We start from the raw sequence: 24,010 nt of genomic DNA on the forward strand, positions 1-24,010 counted from the left end.
ATTCCATTTCCAAGGCTAATTACTTGGCAGGGGCACACTGATTTCTTTCAGTGCCTTTCTAATCAACTTTTAGGCTGTCATTTCATCAGTAATTACAGATCGATAGGACTCATGGGGGAAAAATTCAATAAAGTAATAAAGGCACTTTTCTACCAGTATGGATCCTGTATCATGGCGTGCTCCAAATTTATGGAAGCTATTTGCCAGTTTTGGTACCAGCACTGATATGCGCACCTGATTCAGATAGTCCTTACTACCACCTAGAATCTGTTGCTATGACTGTGCCAAATTAAAAAAAAAGGAGTTACTGCTAGTTCGCAGATAAACAAAATAGCAGTAAGTAAGTTGATGTACAGAGATATGCCAGTGCACAGAGTTGGGCACATGTGCTGGGATGTGGTCATTATTGTGACAGCTTCCAGCACAGGGCTTGTGATTGCTAGCATGCCAGGGGTCTCTGACTTCCTAGCAACCAATGACTTTTCCCTGGTCCCATTCAGCTGTCAGCTGGGAGATTCCCTAGTGGAAAACTGAAAGTGAACAAAGGGATAGGACTTCTGGTGACATCATTGTCCAAATATGGCAATGATCATGTCTGGACAATAATGTCACCAGCATCCCCACTTCCCAGCCGGCAGTGGCTGCAAAGGAAACAGAGTCCTAGCTAACAAGGCGCTGTACATGCACTGAGGACATAAGGGTTGATTTACTAAAACTGGAGAGCGCACAATCTGGTGCAACTGTGCATGGTAGCCAATCAGCTTCTAACTTCAGTTTGTTCAATTAAGCTTTGACAGAAAAAATCAGGATTGGTTTCTTTGCAGAGCTGCACCAGTTTTTGCACTTGCCAGTTTTAGTAAATCAACACTATAGTGTCCATAGTATGCACACTCCAACTTCAGTGTTGTCCCACTCCAATGTAAAGATTTATGTACCTGTTCCGGATAGGTACATAAATCCATTGCCTGCACCAACATTTGTCGCACAGAGAAGCAAGGGAATTCTAAAGAATGTCTACAATACTCTTTATGAATTCTGGTGACTAGGTTAAAAGTGCAGTTAAAGTGCCCTAAAGAGCACGCCTACAGTATCAATGTACATGCATGGAAAGCATACCTTAACTGCTGAATGAAGAGGTAAGAGCAGCACACTACCAAAGTGCAACACCAGGGCAGTACAGTGGCAAAGTGTTAGCACTTCTGCCTAGCAGCACTAGGGTCATTGGTTCAAATCCCAATGATGACACTACCTGCCTGGAGTTTGCATGTTCTCCCTGTGCCTGCGTGGTTTTCCTCTCGTTTCCATCCACAGTCCAAAGACATGCTGGTAGGTTAATTGTGTCCTGGCTCTAGTGTATGAATATGTGTTATGGACCATAGATTGTAAGCTCTTCGAAGGCAGAGACTGCTGTGAATGGACAATATACAGTGAGGGAAAAAAAGTATTTGATCCACTGCTGATTTTGTACATTTACCCACTGACCAAGAAATGATCATTCTATAATGTTAATGGTCGGTTTATGTTAACAGTGAGAGACAGAATAACAACAAAAATATCCAGAAAAACGCATTTCAAAAAAGTTATAAATTAATTTGCATTTAATGGGTGAAATAAGTATTTGATCTCCTATAAATCAGCAAGATTTCTGTCTCCCAGGTGTCTTCTATACAGGTAATGAGCTGAGGATTAGGAGCACTCTTTTAAAGGGTGTGCTCCTAATCTCAGCTTGTTATCTGTATAAAAGACACCTGTCCACAGAAGCAATCAATCAGATTCCAATCTCTCATCCATGGCTAAGACCAAAGAGCTGTCCAAGAATGTCAGGGACAAGATTGTAGACCTACACAAGGCTGGAATGGGCTACAAGACCATCGCCAAGCAGCTTGGGGAGAGGGTGACAACAGATGGTGTGATTATTCTCAAATGGAAGAAACACAAAATATGGGGCTCCATGCAAGATTTCACCTCATGGAGTTTCAATAATCATGAGAACGGAATCAGCCCAAAACTACACAAGTGAATCTTGTCAATGATCTCAAGGCAGCTGGGACCATAGTCCCCAAGAAAACAATTGGTAACACACTACGCTGTGAAGGACTGAAATCCTGCAGTGCCCGCAAGGTCCCCCTGCTCAAGAAAGCACATGTACAGGCCTGTCTGAAGTTTGCTAATGAACATCTGAATGATTCACAGGAGAAGTGGGTGAAAGTGTTGTGGTCAATGGAGACCAAAAACAAGCTCTTTGGCATCAACTCAATTCACCGTGTTTGGAGGAGGAGGAATGCTGCCTATGACCCCAAGAACACCATCCCCACCACTGTCAAACATGGAGATGGAAACATTATGCTTTGGGGGCTGCTAAGGGGACAGGACAACTGCATCAAAGGGACGATGGACAGGGCCATGTACCATAAAATCTTGGATGAGAACCTCCTTCCCTCAGCCAGGGCATTTAAAATGGGTCGTGGATGGGTATTCCAGCATGACAATGACCCAAAACAGACGGCGAAGGCAACAAAGGGGTGGCTCAAGAAGAAGCACATTAAGGTCCTGGAGTGGCCTAGCCAGTCTCCAGACATTAATCTCTTATAAAATATGTGAAGGGAGCTGAAGGTTCGAGTAACCAAACGTCAGCCTTGAAAACCCTAATGACTTGGAGAAAATCTGCAAAGAGGAGTGGGACAAAATCTCTACTGAAATGTGTGCAAACCTGGTGGTCAACTACAAGAAATGTCTGACCTCTGTGATTGCCAACAAGGGTTTTGCCACCAAGTACTAAGTCATGTTTTGTGAAGGGGTCAAATACTTTTTTCACTCATTAAAATGAAAATCAATTTAAAACTCTTTTGAAATGCGTTTTTCTGGATATTTTTTTTATTCTGTCTCTGACTGTTAAAATAAACCTACCATTACAATTATAGACTGATCATTTCTTTGTCAGTGGGCAAACGTACAAAATCAGCAGGGGTTCAAATACTTTTTTCCTTCACTGTATGAAAAGTGACAGCGCTATATACAGTAAGTACCTGAAATAAATACACACCCACAATAGCATATGTAGCACCCACTAGTGTGCTACTAGTGATATGCCCCGTACACACGGTCGGATTTTCCGATGGAAAATGTCCGATCGGAGCGTGTTGTCGGAAATTCTGACCGTGTGTGGGCTCCATCGGACATTTTCCATCGGATTTTCCGACACACAAAGTTGGAGAGCAGGAGATAAAATTTTCCGACAACAAAATCCATTGTCGGAAATTCCGATCGTGTGTACACAAATCCGACGGACAAAGTGCCACGCATGCTCCGAATAAATAAAGAGATGAAAGCTATTGGCCACTGCCCCGTTCATAGTCCCGACGTACGTGTTTTACGTCACCACGTTTAGAAAGATTGGATTTTCCGACAACTTTGTGTGACCGTGTGTATGCAAGACAAGTTTGAGCCAACATCCGTCAGAAAAAATCCTAGGATTTTGTTGTCGGAATGTCCGAACAAAGTCCGACCGTGTGTACGGGGCATTAGTGTAGGCAAATTATGCTATGACTTAAAAGTCTAAATTGGGTCAGGGTTTACTACAGGTCAGGCTGGATGACTCACAGAGGCAGGTCTCTGGTGCCTCCCCCTGGTTCTGAAAATGTAGAGAAACTTCTAGAAATGAAGTGGACGGAGGCCAGGGGTTGATTTGCATACTTGAGGGAGCTTAGCCAATCCCCATGCAGAGGGCCTGGCAGGGTGGCATGACTTATGGATAAAAGAAGGGAAAATCGAAATGTCAAAAATGTTCCCATGTTAAAATAAATTACCTCTAATTATGGGTGTCCTGTGTGTGGACCCTCCTGTGTTTGTTATAAACTCTTAAGAGTCATTCAGCTTGTAGACCACTGTAAGCTTTGAGCCATCAGCACTGAAACTGTAGTACAGTGATGACAGTAAGTAGCTCAGTACAAGGTATTCTGTAATTGGATGAAGGGAGATAGTGACATGCATCTGTCCCTCTTTTTTACCTTGTCCATTCACAGAACTCCTCACATTCTGTGAAAAGAATAAAGGATGCTTTGTGAATGGATGGGGTGGAGAGCAGGTGACGCAGTATCATCACTGTACTGGAAGGCTAGGTTCACACTTGTGTAACCTGCATTCTGTAGTCAGCCCATTCATTTCAGTTGGCTGCTCTACCCTCAGAATCGCAGCACCATGTGATTTGGAACAAAATATTACAGCGCACACATGCAAAAATGACATTTAACTCCTGCAAGGCTATTTAAAACACCTGAACATTTAAAAAAAAATGTGATTTGGCACACGTGAAAATGCGCTGTGTTTCCTGATGCATGGGGTGTCATTAAGAATCAATAGTACACCCATGCGTCCACTAAAGAACAGCATTTTCTGCCTGTGGTTCGCGAGCGCACATGGTTTTGCAAGCGTTCTCAACCCACACAAGTGTGAACCTGGCCTGAGTTTCAGTAGCGGAAGTTGGGCGCTTACAGTAGTGTAAGGACTAAATGAAACTAATGCAGGAGTGGCCACACATGGCACACCCAGCATTAGAGGTGATTTATTTTTACATAGCAAATGTCCAGAAGTTGTTTTTTTTCCCCCAGGGTTCAGCTTTAAAGGCTTTCACCTTTGTTCACCTTTTTTTTCCAAATTCCAACTCCCCTATGTAGCAATATAGTATTAAAGGGGTTGTAAACCCTCGTATTTTTTCACCTTAATGCATTCTATGTATTAAGGTGAAAAAACTTTTGCCACTGACCAGCCCCCCAGCCCCCACCCCCGTTTTACTCACCCTCTCTGCCCGTTGTCTCGGCTCTTGACTGGATAGATTGATAGCAGCGCAGCCATTGGCTCCCGCTGCTGTCAATCAAATCCAATTACACGGGCGCCGGGGGCGGGGCCGATTCGTTATTCTGTGTTAATGGACGCAAATGCTGGACTCGGAAGTGCGACCGCACGGGGACCCCCAAGGAGAGCGCTTCTCCTAGGTGGTTCCCCAACGCGGGGAGGAGCCGCGAACGCCATTGGGGGACCCCAGAAGACGAGGTTTGGGGTCACTCTGTGCAAAACTAACTGCACAATGGTGGTAAGTATGATATGTTTGTTATTTAAAAAAAAAAAAAAAAAAATGAGGGTTTAGTAACCCTTTAATGTACTTATTTTGCCAAAAAAAAAAACAGCTTTCCATTAATTCTTCACAGGCTTACCTCAGCTGTTTAAACACACTGCTCCATGCTCCATTACTTCTGCCTTCCTTGCTCTTCAGACTTTAGGTCATGACTAGGGTTTCCACCTGAACATTTTAGCGGCCTGGGACACCTTTGGGTGCCCCAAGGAGCGTAGTAATGCAGTGCGCATAGCATGCTGCAGCGAACAATAGGTGTGACCAAATTGCTCTTGCTGATGTCATCACCCTGTCCCCCAGTGATGTCGAACCTGCCCCCAGATAGCCGCCCGCAGCTTCCGGATGGCAACAGATTTGTGTGTGATCATATTGGTTATTTGGGGAGCCACTGTCCCGCTCTGAGTAATGTGTCCGGGTTTCAGCCTGAAACGCGGACACATTATTCAAAACCCGGACTGTCCGGGTTCATCCCGGACAGGTGGCAAACCTAGTCATGACAGGAAGGAGTTGACCAGCTGATCTCATTAACACACACCCTGCATCATCTACCCTCAGCTGGCCAACTCCTTCCTGTGTCATGACCTAAAGTCTGTCCAGGAAGTAAGGCAGAAGTAATCGAGAAGTGTGTTTAAACAGTTATGAAGACAGTTAGGTAATCCGTGTAGAATTAATGGAAAGCTGTTTTATTTTTGCAAAATTAGTACATTAATGCTATATTGGTACATAGGGGAGCTGGAATTTAGAAAAAAAAAGTGAACTTAGCCTTTAATTGTCAGGACAAAGGGTAGCAGTATAGTCATTCCTACACTGTTTCAATCTACTTTACAACAAAAGTTATTCTGCCTCATATGTGACAAAAATCAATGGAAACCCTTTTTCAAAAAGAATCATTTTTACATGTATCAATTCACTAATTACCTAAAACAGAAAGTTGAAATTTTTGTCCAGCCAGAGTTTTTGTTTAGAAGAGTAGGAAGGGATCTGACGATTGTTAAAGCTATCTGGGGCACTGTTAAGAGATTTTCTCTCACTTTCTATCTCAGTGTCAGTCTCCCTAAGGAAGTCCTGGATAGCAGTAAAAAAATAGGGACTCTAACCCTTTTCTACTCTATCCAAGAGAAAAAAGAAAGTTTTGGCTGGCCATGCATTTTAATACTGAGCCTGCCAGCTTATATCATTTACTGGTTATATAGAGTTTAAAGATAAATGGTGTCTAGTGTCTATACATTGACCAAGGTTAAGCTCTTGACTGGATGTAGCTTTGAGCTGTAAAGTTAGTAATAAGAAACACCAACGCCGATGATTTTTCCATTGCCAATTGCTCTTCAACAGCTGTTTGAATATGACAAGTAAAAGCATTACTTGAATTGCTCCACACTATTCTAGGACACCTATTCTTAAAATCAATGTATATATGGCTTACAGCACAATGGCTATCGTGTATTGCTCCTATTAAAGAATAATCCAGCAACTTCAGACATTCCTGACTATTTAATTATTGATCTGCAGTAGAAATGAAGATATGTCTGTGCTAAGGTCCTAAATAGCTTCCATATACACCACATATAGGACACATAAAAGTGATTCTTAGTTACAATTACAGTGCATTCATAAAGTATTCAGACTCCCTTCACTTTTTTCAATGTTATGTTCAGCCTGATACTACAGTTGTTTAAATTCATTTTTTCTCTCATTAATCTACACTCAGTACCCCATAATGACAAAGTGAAAGCAGAATTTTAGAAATGTCTGTGAGTTTATTACAAAGGAAAACACTGAAATATCACATGTGCTTAAGTATTCAGACCCTTTACTCAGTACTTTGTTGAAGCAACTTTGGCAGAAATTACAGCCTTGAGTCTTTTTGGGTATGATGTGACAAGCTTTTCAGACCTGGATTGGGGGATTTTTTTGCCATTATTCTTTGCAAATCCTCTCAACTTCATTCAGGTTGGATGGGGACTGTCAGTGGACAGTCATCTTCAGGTCTCTCCAGAGATGTTCATTAGGTCAGGGCTCTGGCCGAGCCAATCTAGCACATTCACAGGGTTGTCCCTAAGTCACTCCTGTGTTGTCTTGGCTGCAGTGGCGGATGGTGAGGTTTTAGGATGGGGGGGCGCCAGACCCTGCCCTTCCTTTTTGACCCCTCCCACTTGGTGAAAATGGGTGTGGTTTCAGCAAAATAGTGGGTGTGGCTCTAAGGTGGTGCGGTTTCCGTTTGAGATGAACAAGGGATGGGGGGAGAGCGGGAGGGACAGCACGCCCAGATCCTACACAACAATAGAAATATGTGTATTCTAGAAAGTTTAACAATCAGCAGATAAATATACTCAAAACACCTAGTGTTAGCACTTCAATCATCCTGGCACCATGGTTGTTATGGTGTCAGGATGATTGAAGCGCATTATTTCTAATATTACATTGTAATATGAAATTAAATCATTCAAATCACCATAATGCAGAATCAGTGGGAGCCCTGAGCGTGTCACCTGCCACATCGCCTGCCACCAGATGCCATCAGGTGTCCCCAGTGGAGACCCTCCTTACACCAGGTGTCCCCAGCAGAGTTCCTCCTTACATCAGGTATCCCCAGCAGAGTCCCTCCTTACATCAAGTGCCCCCAGAAGAGTCCCTCCTTACATCAGGTGCCCCCAGTGGAGTCCCTCCTTACATCAGGTGCCCCCAGTGGAGACCCTCCTTACACCAGGTGTCCCCAGCAGAGTTCCTCCTTACATCAGGTATCCCCAGCAGAGCCCCTCCTTACATCAAGTGCCCCCAGAAGAGTCCCTCCTTACCTCAGGTGCCCCCAGTGGAGTCCCTCCTTACATCAGGTGCCCCCAGTGGAGTCCCTCCTTACATCAGGTGCCCTCAGCGGAGTCCCTCCTTACATCAGCTGCCCCCAACAGAGTCCCTGCTTACATCAGGTGCCCCCAGCGAAATCCCTCCTAACATCTGTGTCCCCATCAGCAGAGTCCCTCCTTACATCTGTGTCCCCATCAGTGGAGTCCCTCCTTACATCTGTGTCCCCATCAGTGGAGTCCCTCCTTACATCTGTGTCCCCATCAGTGGAGCCCCTTCTTACATCTGTGTCCCCGTCAGCGGAGTCCCTCCTTACATCTGTGTCCCCATCAGCGGAGCCCCTTCTTACATCTGGGTCCCCATCCGCGGAGTTCCTCCTTACATCTGTGTCCCTGCCAGCGGAGTCCCTCCTTACATCTGTGTCCCTGTCAGCGGAGCCCCCTCCTTACATCTGTGTCCCCATCAGTGGAGCAGCAGGGTCCTCCGCAGGTGTGCTGCAAAGCAGCTCCAAGCCTCGCCAATGAAGCGCCGCGTCTGCAATCTCGTGATTGCATTGACGTGGCGCTTCCCATAGTGCACTGTGTCCAGACTTTTTTTTTTAAAGGGCCATGTTTAAACAAATTTTTTTTTGTTTTTTTTTGCTTTTTTGTGATTGTCTGGGGGGGGGGGGGGGCGGTGCCCAGGCATCCCCTATGGACGGGCCACCACTGCTTGGCTGTGTGGATCGTTGTCATGTTGGAATGTGAACCTTCGGCCCAGTCTGAGGTCCTGAGTACTGTGGATCAAATTTTCATTGAGGATTTCTCTGTACTTTTCTATATTCAGCATTTCCTCAACTCTGACCAGTCTCCCAGTCCTTGCTGCTGAAAAACACCCCTACAGCACGATGCTGTCACCAGCATTCTTCACTGTTGGGATGGTAATTGGGCAGGTGATGACCGGTGCCTGGTTTCCTCCAGATATAACGTTTAGAATTGAGGCCAAACAGTTCAATCTTGGTTTCATCAGGTGCTTTTTTGTAAACTCCAAGCAGGCTTTCATGTGTTTTCCACTCAGAAGAGGCTTCCATCTAGCCACTCTGCCATAAAGCCCAGATCAGTGGAGGGCTACAGTGATGGTTGTCCTTCTGCAAATTTGTCTGTGTCCCATCTCCACACAGGATCTCTGGAATATGACCATCAGGTTCTTGGTCACCTTTTTTACTAAGGCCCTTCTCCCCCAGTTGCTCTGTTTAGCCAGGCGACCAGCTCTTGGAAGAGTCCTGGTTGTGCCAAACGTCTTCCATTTGAGAATTATGGAGACCACTGTGTTTTTGGCAACCTTCAGGGCAACATATTTTTTTTGTAGCCTTCCCCAAATGTATGCTTTGCAATAATCCTGTCTCTGAGCTCTAAAGGCAGTTCCTTTGCCCTCATGGCTTTTGCTCTGATGCAATATGCATTGTCAGCTGCGAGGCCTTTTATTTGTCTTTCCAAATCATGTCCAATCAGTTTACGTAATATACCACAGGTGGACTCCAATTAATGTGTAGAAACATCTCAGCAAACATCAAGAGAAATATGAGGCATGTAGCCTCCCTGGCGGTTTTCCCGAGTGTGGCTCGGGGTTAAAATTCAGGACCATTAGCGGTAACCCCGAGCCACACTCGGGATTGCATCGCACGATCCTGGTGCCTCCTTACTTACCTTGTCCCCGGGATCCTGCGATGTCCCCCGCAGTGTCCGCGGGCTGTGTCCTGTTCCGAAGCCTCTCTGTGCCAGGCTCCGTTCCCTGCGAGCGGCGCGACGCACGGGGGCGGAGCCTGGCGGCAAATTCAAAAAAATGTAAAAAGCATAACACATACAGTACTGTAATCTTACAGATTACAGTACTGTATGAAATCATTTCACATCCCATTTGTCCCCAGTGCTCTGGCCCATGCCCTGCATGCAGTTTTATATTGCATATACTGTTCTTTCTGCCTGGAAACTGGAGATTGTCATTAGCAACCAAAAAGTGTCCCTTTACATCAAAAATGGCTTTAGACCATCTAGAAAACAGCGATAGTAAATTAGAACACTTGCAGAATTAAGCGATAGTGAATCGCGTGGAAATTTATTTTATTACTATTTATTTTTATTTTTTTTAATTATTATTTTTTTTTTTAGTATATTATAATTTATGTTTTTGTGTTTCAAACTTTATCATACCCGGGATATCTACTAGACTCTTGTTTGGACAGATTTAAGTGTGTTATTGTTAAGAATTACAGACCTACAATATAAAACGCCAAATTTCCACGCAAAATAATTGTACCGCTTTCAGCACCTAAAATCCGAAATAATCATACCGCCAGGGAGGTTAAGCTAAATTTCAAGTGTTGTTGCAAAGGGTCTGAATACTTATGCTAATATGATATTTCAGTTTTTCCTTTTTCATACATTTGCAAACATTTCTAAAATTCTGTTTTCACTTTGTCATTGTGGGGTACTGAGTGTAAATTATTGAGAGAAAAAATAAATTTAAACAACTATAGTATCGAGCTGCATTATAACAAAATTGAAAAAAGTTAAGGGGGTCTGAATACTTTATGAATGCACTTTATATATTATTATTATATCTATCTATCTATATATATTATGTCTTTTCCCAATGTGAACTTGTATTGCTGGATTTAGGTTATATATATATATATATATATATATATATATATATATATATATATACAGTATATATGAGGCCATTTAGGAGCTGAGCACAGACATAGCTTTGTTTCTATTGCATAGTACTGGAAGGTAATTAAAAGGGCAGGAATGCCTGAAGTTGCTGGATTATTCTTTAGTAGGAGCAATAGCTTATGCCCTCTGATGTAAGCCCTTTGTAATTTGTTATTTATTTTGGTGTTTTTTGGGGACACACCTGATTATGTGCATCGATTACTATCTTTACCTGTTGATGCTGTCCACCCATATTTTCTGATAGATCTTTCCCTAAAAGAAAGATCAATCGATAGTCAACAACTCAATCAGTTGATATGCCACCCACAAGCAAGTGGAATTTGATCAATACTTAGAAGATATAGTTGTAAGTTATCGATTGCATTTCTATTTCCACTATGCAATCTCATAGTCCAATTGATCGAAATACAACTGAATGTATGACCAAATCAGATCAGTACTGGCAATTGATGCAAAACCATTTATAATTTTCTGCCCTGACTGTTCAACTCAGTTTGATCAAATCCAATCAAATCCAATCTGAATCAATCGTAAGGTTATGCCTAGATGGTTTGTGATTCAATTGTTTTCATAAAAAAACCACCAAAAGAATGAATGAATAAACAGCATGCAACTTTTCATTATGCTATTATGTAATGAGTTTGATTTACTAAGGCTGGCTATACATATGTTCAACCAGTGGGTTGAAAGAAAAAAAAAAACTGACCACCCTTTCAATGTAGATGGGGGAATCCTCCCTTCTATGATATTGTGTTCTGACAGTGAAGAGACTCCCCTGCTGTCAGAATACACAGACCAGCACTGTGGCCTATTGCCTGCTGTGTTGATCAAGTGGGATTGATCCTACAGGGTGGTTGAACAGAAGTCGATCGGTAGATTGACTTCTGGTCAACTGCAGTGGCCACACATAGATCGAACCAGCAAAATTCGATCCATGTATGACCAACTTAAAGGAACAGAAATTATTCACAAAGGAAAGTAAATGTTCAAATCACTGTGAGAGGGAAGTAAAAAAAAATTGATTTTTTGCTTGCAATTGACTGGATGATTAAAATCAACACAGTTTCATCTTTTTCATTAAGGCCCCCTTTCACACTAGGGCAGGGTCGGCATGGTTTTAACCCCTGTTAGCAGCCGAAAAAGGGTTAAAACCTCCCGCAAAGGCCGCTGCAGCAACGCTATGCCGGCGGTATAGCAGCGCTGCCCCATCAATTTCAATGGGCAGGAGCAGTGAAGAAGCAGCGTATACACCGCTCTTTCACCGCTCCAAAGATGCTGCTAGCAGGACTTTTTTCAGCGTCCTGCCAGTGCACCACTCCAGTGTAAAAGCCCTCGGGGCTTTCACATTGGAGAGACTGCAGCAGCTGTTTCAGGGTGCTTTGCAGGCGCTACTTTTAGCGCTGTAGTGCCTGCAAAGTGTCCCGGTGTGAAAGGGGTCTAAGGGCTCGTTTACACTTGCTTCAAAATTTGACATTGAACAAGCACTTTGAAAACCAATCACAACACCCGTCACTAAATAAAATGGTTACTTTACAGTCCTGTTCACATGTTATGTTTGCTTTGCTTCAAAAATTATACCCCATGTGGCTTTCTTTGTGCTTTAAAGCATCTCCAAAGCCTCCAGAGAAGTCTACGACAAAGCTTGCTTACAGCACCTAAAGCTTTTGAGAGGCTTTTATTCAGCTTTAACTTCGCTTTGTTTTGGAGGTTTTGCAGGTATGAGATATCCCAGGATGCACTGGGAACTGGAAAGACGTCATCAGCAGTCACTTCTGGCTCATGTATATATATTCTAGAAGTGTCTGGTGTAGACATCACATCTAGTATGCAGTGTGGAGAAACAGGAAGGTGAGCGGGGTCCAGACTGTAGCGGAGCTATTAGCAGACAGTACACATGGTGTGCAACATAGGAAGGTATAGCGGAAAGAGAAGGCGACTGGAGAGTGAGGACTGAGTGGCAGAAGATCGTTAGAACTAATGGGACAAGGGCAGGAGAAACTAGCAGATGTCACACATGGTGCTCACCAGGGGCGTTGCTAGGTCTGCAAAAGATCTGGGGCTAGAGCCCATAGCAGCGGTCACCAACCTGGGGGGGGGCACGGCGGTGGTAAGCATTTTTTTGCGGGCAAAGGAAGGCTGGTGTTGGCGTTTCAATCATCATGGCACCATGGTTGATATGGTGTCAGGGTGATCGAAGCGCATTGTTTCTATTCTTATATTGTAATATATAATGAAGTGGTTCAACTCACCATAATGCAGAATCAGTGGGAGCCCTGGGCGTGTCACTTGCCACGTCACCTGCCATCATTTGCAGATTGTCACTTGCCACCATTTGCAGATTGTCTCTTGCCACGTCACTTGCCACCATTTGCAGATTGTCACTTGCCACATCACCTGCCACCATTAGCAGATTGTCACTTGCCACGTCGCTTGCCACCATTTGCAGATTGTCACTTGCCACGTCACCTGCCACCATTTGCAGATTGTCACTTGCCACGTCACCTGCCACCATTAGCAGATTGTCACTTGCCACATCACTTGTCAGCATATGCAGGTCGTCACCTGCCACCATTTGCAGATTGTCACTTGCCACGTCACCTGCCACCAATAGCAGATTGTCACTTGCCACGTCACTTGCCACCATTTGCAGATTGTCACTTGCCACGTCACTTGCCACCATTAGCAGATTGTCACTTGCCACGTCACCTGCCACCATTTGCAGATTGTCACTTGCCACCATTTGCGGATTGTCACTTGCCACGTCACTTGCCACCATTTGCAGATTGTCACTTGCCACGTCACCTGCCACCATTTGCAGATTGTCACTTGCCACCATTAGCAGATTGTCACTTGCCACCATTTGCAGATTGTCACTTGCCATGCCAGCCAGTGCCGCTGCATTGGTGGCAGGCTGGCAGCACTGGCCCATTTAGTGAGGGCAGGAGAGCTGAGATGCGGGGGCGGGCAGTGAGAGATGATGTAATCTCTCTGCTCCCCGCTGCACCTCTGACATTTAAAAGGCCCACGCTGTGAGGGCAGAAGAGCGCTGATGTGTGGCAGGCAGTGAGAGATGACATCATCTCTCTGCTCCCCGCGCACATTGCTCCCACGTTGAAGTTCCGGCTGTGAGGGCGGAAGAGTGGTGACGGGCGGGCGGAGAGAGATGATGTCATCTCTGCTCGTCCGCCCGCTCGTCTCCAGGGCTGGACTGGGACAAAAATTTGGCCCTGGACTTCATCCAAACTGGCCAACTTTGACAGGTCTCACCCATGCTGGCCAAACCCGCCACCCCCCGGCCGGCCAACCCCGATGGCCACCCAAGCCCCCCCCTTCACTAGCCATTAGCTGTTCTACTTTATTAGCATAGAACGGCTGGTACTGGTCCTCTTATAGGCAGTGCCAGTGGGGAAGCTAGACATTATTTCACCCGGGGCAAAGAATCAGTTCGGTGCCCTCCCCATAATGGGACAAGAAGTCTAGGCAGAAGTGAGAACTCCCAGGCCATAGCTGTTGAGTCAGCTGTCTGTCCCCTCCCCCTGTCTGTCTGGTCCCCCCCTGCTTCTCTGTTCCCCCACATGCTTCTGCATTCCTCTCCTGATCTTCTGGTCCCCCTGTGCTCCTCTGGTCCCCCGCGTGCTGCGCTGGTCCCCCACAGGCTGCTCTGGTCCCCCATGTGCTGCGCTCGGTCCCCCGCATGCTGCGCTGGTCCCCCGCGTGCTGCTCTGGTCTCTGCATGCTGCTCTGGTCCCCCGCCTACTGCTCTGGTCCCCCGCCTACTGCTCTGGTCCCCCGCATGCTGCTCTGGTCCCCCGCCTACTGCTCTGGTCCCCCGCATGCTGCTCTGGTCCCCCGCCTACTGCTCTGGTCCCCCGCATGCTGCGCTGGTCCCCCATGTGCTGCGCTGGACCCCCGCGTGCTGTGCTGGTCTCCCACATGCTGCTCTGGTCCCCCGCATGCTGCTCTGGTCCCCTGCGTGCTGTGCTGGTCCCCCACATGCTGCTCTGGTCCCCCGCATGCTGTGCTGGTCCCCCATGTGCTGCGCTGGTCCCCCGCATGCTGCTCTGGTCCCCCGCGTGCTGCTCTGGTCCCCCGCGTGCTGCTCTGGTCCCTCATGTGCTGCGCTGGTCTGCTGTATGCTCCGCTGATCTCCCGCATGCTGTTTTGGTACCACATGTGCTCTGCTGGTCCGCCCCCACTGCTCTGGTCCCTGTGCTCCTCCATTCCCCCCCCCCGTGCTGCTTTATCCCCCCCCCCCAGCGCTCACCTCCTCTCCCTGCTTATATATACAGCATGGCATACAGACATGACAGTACACAGACAGGCATACAGACATGATCCTTAGGAGTGGACACTGAGAAGCTCATCGTACGATCCAGAAAGACATGCAGCCACACACATAGCTGTGACATGAACTTCCTCGGCACTCATTCTCTTGTTCTTCCCCCGCTCTTATCTAGACTCTATGCGGTAGCAGGCAGCATGGAGAGCGGGGGAAGGAAAGAACAAGAGAACGAGCAGAGCTGGGGGTACTACTGAGCAGGGGAACTTCTGAACGAGGGTACTAATAAGCTGGGATTCTACTGGGCCCCTTTAAAATAAATAAAAAATCAACACACACAGGGCATCACATGCTTCCTGCATTCCTCTCCTGATCTTCTGGTCCCCCTGTGCTCCTCTGGTCCCCCACATGCTGCTCTGGTCCCCCACATGCTGCGCTGGTCCCCCATGTGCTGCGCTGGTCCCCCATGTGCTGCTCTGGTCCCCCGCGTGCTGCTCTGGTCCCCCGCGTGCTGGTCTGGTCCCCCGCGTGCTGCGCTGTTCCCCCGCATGCTGCGCTGGTCTCCTGCGTGCTGCTCTGGTCCCCTGCATGCTGCGCTGGTCCCCCGCATGCTGCGCTGGTCCTCCATGTGCTGCGCTGGTCCCCCACGTGCTGCTCTGGTCCCCTGCGTGCTGCTCTGATCTCCCGCATGCTGTTTTGGTCCCACATGTGCTCTGCTGGTCCCCCTCCCGCTGCTCTGGTCCCCATGCTCCTCTATCCCCCCCCATGCTGCTCTATCCCTCCCCAGCGCTCACCTCCTCTCCCTGCTTATATATGCAGCGCGGCATACAGAAATTACAGTACACAGACAGACATGATCCTTAGGAGTGGACACTGAGAAGCTCATCGTACGATCCAGAAAGACATGCAGCCACACACACAGCTGTGACATGAACTTCCTCGGCACTCATTCTCTTGTTCTTCCCCCGCTCTTATCTAGACTCTATGCGGTAGCAGACAGGATGGAGAGTGGGGGAAGGAAAGAACAAGAGAACGAGCAGAGCTGGGGGTACTACTGAGCAGGGGAACTACTGAACGAGGGTACTAATAAGCTGGGATTCTACTGGGCCCCTTTAAAATAAATAAAAAATCAACACACAGGGCATTACCCAAGCTTCATTAAAGCTTCAAAAAAAGTATCACTGAAGCATCACCGAAGCTTTAAAAACATATCTAAAAAACATGTTAAAGCGGTAGGGGCTTTAATGTGTGTTAAAGTCAAAGCAAATGTAAATGAGCCCTTAGGGTCACCATACAGGCAGTACAAGCTGTGTTCAACATTAGCTTGACCGACGCACAAAGTGCCACGCATGCTCAGAATAAATTAAGAGAACAAGAAAATAACTAGCTCATTCTAGGTTTATAAGGGGGGGCCGTGCCACATCCATGAGATACATATTAACTAAAAAAGGAAATTCCCCTAATTGGATTTTTCCGGCACTTGCACAAGAAATTGTATAGATTGTGATCTCATATAAGAGTAAAAACAATATTTTTATTTAAAGATTATAAAAACAAGACATTCCAAGCAATGGAAACATATATAATACATATAATTCAAAAACAGTACTGATTATATTCAACTAGACAATGATATTCCTACAGTCGGGGCTTTTTAGGCCCATTAATTGTATTCCACTACACAGTGGTATTTAAACGATGGAAACTCTTTGCCAGCCCAACGCGTTTCGGGATATATTAAAATTCAGTCCTTCTTCAGGGGCTTAATTGGAAAGAGGAATTCATCTGTGATGTTGACGTTGCTTGTTTTAGAACCAATGGTAAAAAGGGAGAACGGAAGTATTTGAAAATATGATAACAGATGGTTATAATTTTTATATATATGAAGTGCTGTTCTCTGGATAGTTCATCAATATGTTTCAATCCCTCAAATTGTGGATATGCAAAGTTAACCCTACACCTACCCTGTCCGTCCTGGATGCGTGCTGGCCGCAGCGGTACACTGGAGCAAAAACAGGGAAGAAGGCAAACCTGTAGTTGAGTGTTTTAAAGTTTTAGCCAGCCACAGATCCCAGCATCCGACAGACACCGTGTCTGTCGGATGCTGGGATCTGTGGCTGGCTAAAACTTTAAAACACTCAACTACAGGTTTGCCTTCTTCCCTGTTTTTGCTCCAGTGTACCGCTGCGGCCAGCACGCATCCAGGACGGACAGGGTAGGTGTAGGGTTAACTTTGCATATCCACAATTTGAGGGATTGAAACATATTGATGAACTATCCAGAGAACAGCACTTCATATATATAAAAATTATAACCATCTGTTATCATATTTTCAAATACTTCCGTTCTCCCTTTTTACCATTGGTTCTAAAACAAGCAACGTCAACATCACAGATGAATTCCTCTTTCCAATTAAGCCCCTGAAGAAGGACTGAATTTTAATATATCCCGAAACGCGTTGGGCTGGCAAAGAGTTTCCATCGTTTAAATACCACCGTGTAGTGGAATACAATTAATGGGCCTAAAAAGCCCCGACTGTAGGAATATCATTGTCTAGTTGAATATAATCAGTACTGTTTTTGAATTATATGTATTATATATGTTTCCGTTTCTTGGAATGTTTTGTTTTTATAATCTTTAAATAAAAATATTGTTTTTACTCTTATATGAGATCACAATCTATACAATTTCTTGTGCAAGTGCCGGAAAAATCCAATTAGGGGAATTTCCTTTTTTAGAATAAATTAAGAGATGAAAGCTATTGGCTACTGCCCCGTTTATAGTCCTGACATACGTGTTTTAAGTCACCGCGTTCAGAATGATCAGATTTTCCGACAACTTTGTGTGACCATGTGTATGCAAGACAAGTTTGAGCCAACATCCATGGATTTTGTTGTCGGAATGTCCGATCAATGTCCGACCTTGTGTACAGGGCATATGTCTGTAGGGTTCAATATTGAGTTGGCCCACCCTTTGCAGCTATAACAGCTTCAACTCTTCTGGGAAGGCTGTCCACAAGGTTTAGGGGTGTGTCTATGGGATTCTTCCAGAAGCGCATTTGTGAGGTTAGGCACTGATGGTGGACAAGAACACTGGCTAAAAAATTGCTGCTTCTACAGGAGTTTTGCATTCTGCCTGTAGAAGCAGTTCAATGTTATCCTATGCGTCCATGCACATTACGACCATTACAGACATATTCTAAGCTCAATGTTTAGAGACAGGAAAAAAAAAACCTTCTGGTTTGCGTTTCTGATTGGAGCTTACAGGCAGAAAATATGCAAAACTCTCCTAAACTCATCTAAACTTTGTACAAAAAATTCTTTATATGAGCGTTTTTTTCTGTCAAGGGAACTGGCATTTTGTTGGCCCAGTGTGCATAGAGCTTAATTAACATCAAATGAGTTCTATCGGGTTGAGGTCAGGAATCTATGCAGGCCAGTCAAGTTCCTCCACCCCAAACTCACTCATCCATGTCTTTATGGACCTTGCTTTGTGCACTGGTGTGCAGTCATGTTGGAACAGGAAGGGGTTATGCCCAAACTGTTATCACAAAGTTGGGAGCATGAAATCGTCTTGGTATGCTGACACCTTAAGAGTTCCCTTCACTGGAAGCCCAACCCCTGAAAAACAACCCCCACCATAATCCCCCCCCCCCCACCAAATGATTTGGACCAGTGCACAAATCAAGGTCCATAAAGACATGGATGAGCGAGTTTGGGGTGGAGGAACTTGACTGGCCTGCAGAGTCCTGACCTCCACCGATAGAACGCCTTTGGAATGAATGTGAGTGGAGACTGTAAGCCAGGCCTTCTCATCCAACATCAGTGCCTGACCTCACAAATGCGCTTCTGGAAGAATGGTCAAACATTCCCATAGACACACTCCAAAAGCTTGTGGACAGCCTTCCCAGAAGAGTTGAAGCTGTTATGGCTGCAAAGGGTGGGCCAACTCAATATTTGACCCTATGGACTAAGACTGGGATGCCATTAAAGTTCATGTGTGTGTAAAGACAGGTGTCCCAATAATTTTGTCTGATATTGTAAGGTGAAAATCTTGATATTGATCCAATGTAATATCACCTTTATATCTGTCAAACAGCTATGTACCCTAAAGTCCTCTCTACCTGGATGTGTTTGATTGGATTGTTTAGGCTTTCCCTCATATTAGATAGTTTAATTAATCTAAAGAGATCTTTGCAGAGATTGTATAATCAGATTGTAAGGTGTATGGGCATCTCAAACTTGGTGAACATTCCTTTTGCAGATAGAACATTTACTTTTGTATGTGAACAGTCCCTATCCCGCTAGTAAATCGCCCGTCACTATTTGAAGCTGGTGCTGTGGATCAGAAGAGGTTAAAAGGTGGAGGAGTGCCATCAGGAGAGGGTTACACAAACCCTGTTCCTGTCATTAATTTTCTACAGGAATTCAGTTCATCCTATCCCCTTTAGCTTGCAGGGCTGCATTTAATTGTCCTGTTGTCAGCCAGAAATATCTATAATGCCTATAAGGATCTCTGCTTTGTATCTCTTGCAGTGACATTGTCTGACAGGTTTCTGGGAAAGCCCATACAACATTAATAACACAGGCTAGCTGATATGTCAATGCAAGCTCTAAGGGAGATGGGTGAAGTTTCTGTAAAACTCATGTTCAGTACATCCCCCTCTGCTTTAACTCAGAAGACAGAGGCATTTCTTCTTTGGAAACTGAAGGCTAAGGTGTAAAATGTGGAAATGATTAGGCTCAGGGAGATCTAGTTGTGTCCAGACAGGCCATGTCTTGACAATCAGACAGGAGCTTCCTCTATAGATAAAACTGGAGCTGGTGGGATTCAGCATCATCTTCTATCTGGGAAATCTGTACTGTCTCAGAACTTGTCAAAGCCACAAAACTGATTTAGTGAATTTTCCATTTTTGGGGGTTTTAAATCAAAAGGCAGGTTGTGTGGAATAAATGAAGCGTGCCTCTTTACTTTGTAATAAGGTCCCCACATGGGAACGGTTGGAAGGGAGAAGAAAGCGGTGAATAGCGAGGACACCTGTATTTCTTCCAAAACTAAAATGTGTGCGATGATTGCTGAGAGAACATCTCCAATCCCTTCACCATAGGGACAATGTACATAGCATGATTCATGAGCACTCACACTGCACCCCCAGGAGAGCAGAAATACTGACAATTTATAGACCTTCTGTACACCATCAGAAATTCGAGCGAAAAAGGCCAGATCACGATGGAAGCAACAGCAATCACAACCAACATACATCACCAAGCAGCTGCACCATTCTTACCATCCATCGTCTGATGTATGGCTGGATATGATGAAAGAGCATCGTACAATTAGATGATGATTGTGGAAATTAACATTACTATCAATTGCTTTTTCCAGTTAAAGGTTGCAGGGTACAACATAATTAGTGCTAATTTAAAGATGGAAAAAATTAAGATAATTTATTATGAGATAATTTCTCGGGAAATGTTAGGAAGTATTCCTAGATAGGTCTAACAAGCAGGGTCCTCTGATTCCTCCTGTATTGAATTGTATTGTAACTGTACTGTTAGCCCTCATGTTGTAAAGCACTGTGCAAACTGTTGGCGCTATATAAATCCTGTATAATAATAATAATAATAATCATATTAATAATAATAATAATTACAAAGAATCAGCACAGCTTGGAAGTTTGCTGTAGATGGGCCTAAAATCTAGTTTATGTTTTAAAGTATATCTAAAGCATTTTTTTTCCAGGGTAAGAAAGGTGAATCCACTGTCATTTTATGTTATTTTTTTTGCCATCTGTGTCTCATTGGACAGATTGCACCTTACTTTTTGTCCTGTAGACACTGGAGGAAGTGAGGGAAATATTCCCTCGGTTGTAGTTACAAGTGTCCCTACTCAGAGAGCCTCCTTCTATGCTTGTTCAGGTTACAACTCTAAATGTTGGATTTTTCCTTGACAGTGACCACCAGGCCAATTAGAGAAAGGAAATCTAGTGGGGAAATAGACAGCAATAAAAAACCTGACAGGGGTTCTAATCCTTCCCCACTCTATCCAAAACTAGACACCAAAAAAAGGTTTGGGGTTTGGATAACTTTTAATGTAATACTAACCTACACTGATGGCTGTTATCTTAGAAAGGAAGACTTGACTGTGTGAGGGTCATCTAATAATGCCTGGTCACTTTGCACACTGAGTATTCACTAAGCAAATGAAAGTATGAAGTCGAAGGTATGCTAATTTCTATCATCCAAGGATGTGCAAAATCCTGTTTTTATTATTAATAATATTATTAATATTACTACTACTACCACTTTTCTTCTTCTTCTTCTTCTTCTTTTTATTATTGTTGTTATTATTAGTTATAATTATTATCATAAGTATAATTATTTTTATTACTACTACTCTTCTTATTCCTCCTATTATTATTTATAAATATTATTATAAGTACTAGTATTTTTATTATTATTACTACTGTTATTACTCTTATTATTATTATTATTATTATTATTATTATTATAAGTATTATTATTTTTTATTACTACTACTATTACTCTTATTGTTATTGTTATTATTATTATTATTATTATTTTTATTATTATTGCTATTATTATTAGTTATAATTATTATTTTAGGTATTATTATTTTTATTATTATTACTACTACTGCTTCTTCTTCTTATTATTATTATTATTATTATTATTGTTGTTATTAGTATTAGTTATAATTATTATTATAAGTATTTTTTTTCATTTTATCATTACTACTACTACTACTACCACTAGTACTACTACCACTATGCCACTACTACTACTACTATTACTGCTCTTTTTATTATTATTAATATTTATAATTAATATTAAATGTATTATTATTTTTAATATTATGATTGTTATTATTATTACTACTACTATCATACTCTTCCTATTAATATTATTATTTTTAGAATTACTATTATGAGTATTAATATTATTATAATATTTATAGAATGATTATTTTGCAAAGTGTATGTGTATTTGGTTTTAGGGATATGATGAAGCTGTGATCACTTATATATTTGATCATGTGTAATAATAATAATAATAATACTTTCCTTGCACATGATCAAATATATAAGCAATCCCAACTTCATCACATACCTAAAACCAAGTGCATATACACTTTGCAAAATAACCATTCTATAAATATCATAATAATAATAGAAGAAAAAAATAGTAATGGTAGTAGTAGTAGTAATAAAAGTATAATAATTACTTGTAATATTAATTATAAATATTTATAATAAATATAAGAGTATATCGGTAGTAGTAGTAGTGGTGACTGTATTGGTTGTATTAGTAGCAGTAGTAATAAAAACTAGCAAATTAAGCATTCTCTATTTATTTATGTTGTAGTAAGTCCACCTCGATAATTGGAAAGTAATAATGCACCTTATCAGACTAGAGATGTGCATTTATGGGGACTTTATATGCTTGATCTTACACTTGTACAGTGAAGAAGCAGTTATACACAGCTGTGAAATGCTTAGTACATTGATTCACCCTAAAGTAAAATCCACACCTCCCTGCCATGCTACTTATGCATAATAAAAGTGCTATTGCGCAATGGCAGCAGTGTGTCATTTTGTGATCGGTTCTTTATTGATGATATGCCATACTTCTACTTATAACAATGAGCACAGGATAGTAGCTGTTGCCTGCTGCTATTTTATAAGGATGGTAAATAGTATTTTGATGAGGTCAGAGCTCTTGTGTGTATGACAGGGTTGTATAGCATTACACAAATCCTAGTTGTAAAACTTTGACATAATCAGCAGCGAAATGTAAGGCCTGGATCTATACTGAGCTTATTTGAGTGTCTATTCCTAGGGGTGATTTTTATTAAAGAGCAGAGTAAATCTGCAGAAGTTTGGTGTGTAGGATGGCACCATATGATTTCATACTCTATGGAAAGATAATCATGCATTGTCATATGTTGGGGCTTGTAGTTCCCTACAACCAGCTAGAGTTTGTAATATCATTTATTACACGTACTTATATAGCACCGACAACTTACATATATATTCACATCAGTCCCTGCCCTCAAGGAGCTTACAATCTAAGGTCCCTAACTCACATTCATACACACACATACTAGGACCAATTTAGACAGAAGCCAATTAACCTGCCAGCATGTCTTTGGAGTGTGGGAGGAAACCGGAGTAGCCAGGGGAAACCTGCGCAGACACAGGGAGAACATGCAAACTCCAGGCAGGTAGAGTCATGCTTGGGTTTCGACCCGATACCTTTAGAGCTGCTAGGCTGAAGTGCTAACCACATAGCCACTATGCTGCCTATGTAGTTATAAAACATAAGCTGGGGTTTATATAGTTCTATAACACCAGCTAGGGTTTGTAGTTCTATCACATCAGCTGGGGCTTGTAGTTCTATAACACCAGTTAGACTTGTAGTTCTATAACACCAGTTAGGACTTGTAGTTCTATAACACCAGTTAGGACTTGTAGTTCTATAACACCAGTTAGGACTTGTAGTTCTATAACACCAGTTAGGACTTGTAGTTCTATCAGATGAGCAGGGGCTTGTAGTTCTACAACACCATCTGGGGCTTGTAGTTCTCTATCACCAGTTAGGACTTGTAGTTCTATCTCACCAGCTGGGGCTCGTAGTTTTCAAACACCCGTTGGGACTTGTAGTTCTACAACACCAGCTGGGGTTTATAGTTCTATAACATCAGCTGGGGCTTGTAATTCTTTAACACCAGCTGGGACTATGGAACTAGATGGTCCCAGCTGGTGTTAAAGAACTAGTGTTAAAGAACTGCAAGTTCCAGCTGATGCTATGGAACTACAAGCCTCAGCTGGCGCTATAGAACTACAAGCCTCAGCTGGCGCCATGGAACTACAAGCCTCAGCTGGCGCTATGGAACTACAAGCGTCAGCTGGCGCTATGGAACTACAATCGCTAGATGGCGCTATGGAACTTCAAGCCTCAGCTGGTGCTATGGAACTACAAGCCTCAGCTGGCGCTATGGAACTACAAGTGCTAGCTGGTGCTATGGAACTACAAGCGCTAGATCGCGCTATGGAACTACAAGCCT

The 24,010-nt window shown here is 43.5% G+C and overlaps 1 long non-coding RNA gene across 4 annotated transcripts in view; it reads right to left on the reverse strand.

The window, feature by feature from the left end:
- The window catches only part of LOC141128147 (uncharacterized), a 68,191-nt gene that overhangs the window by 19,882 nt on the left and 24,299 nt on the right, over positions 1 to 24,010 (reverse strand). The gene's annotated exons all lie outside the window — the stretch shown is intronic.

Source organism: Aquarana catesbeiana, linkage group LG02, assembly GCF_042186555.1.
Source record: "Aquarana catesbeiana isolate 2022-GZ linkage group LG02, ASM4218655v1, whole genome shotgun sequence".
Taxonomy (NCBI): domain Eukaryota; kingdom Metazoa; phylum Chordata; class Amphibia; order Anura; family Ranidae; genus Aquarana; species Aquarana catesbeiana.